Below are 335 nucleotides of genomic sequence, written 5' to 3'. Positions count from 1 at the left end.
AAGCCTGAATCCTAACGACAAACAATCTTACGTCCACAACAAGTACATCATAAGTTTTACTGCAGCCCTAAGGCGAGCGCTTAAATATTGCTATTTCTCAAAGAAAATTAGATATAATTTTGATAATTACAAAGAACGAATGGAAATTATTGATTTTTTGATAAATAGGTATGTCTGATGAAAGATAATGAGATAAATAGGATGAAGTATGCATTAGCTCGTGGTATGAAAGTATTTTTTTCGGCAGTTTTATACAAATAAAATAATTTCGTTGACGTACGATAAATCCGTGTGTGAATTAGTGCATTTGAGTGTGGGAAAATATACAGACTATC

Source organism: Penaeus monodon, chromosome 33, assembly GCF_015228065.2.
Source record: "Penaeus monodon isolate SGIC_2016 chromosome 33, NSTDA_Pmon_1, whole genome shotgun sequence".
Lineage (NCBI taxonomy): Eukaryota > Metazoa > Arthropoda > Malacostraca > Decapoda > Penaeidae > Penaeus > Penaeus monodon.
The sequence above is the reverse complement of the archived record's forward strand: the minus strand, read 5'-3'. Positions refer to the sequence as shown.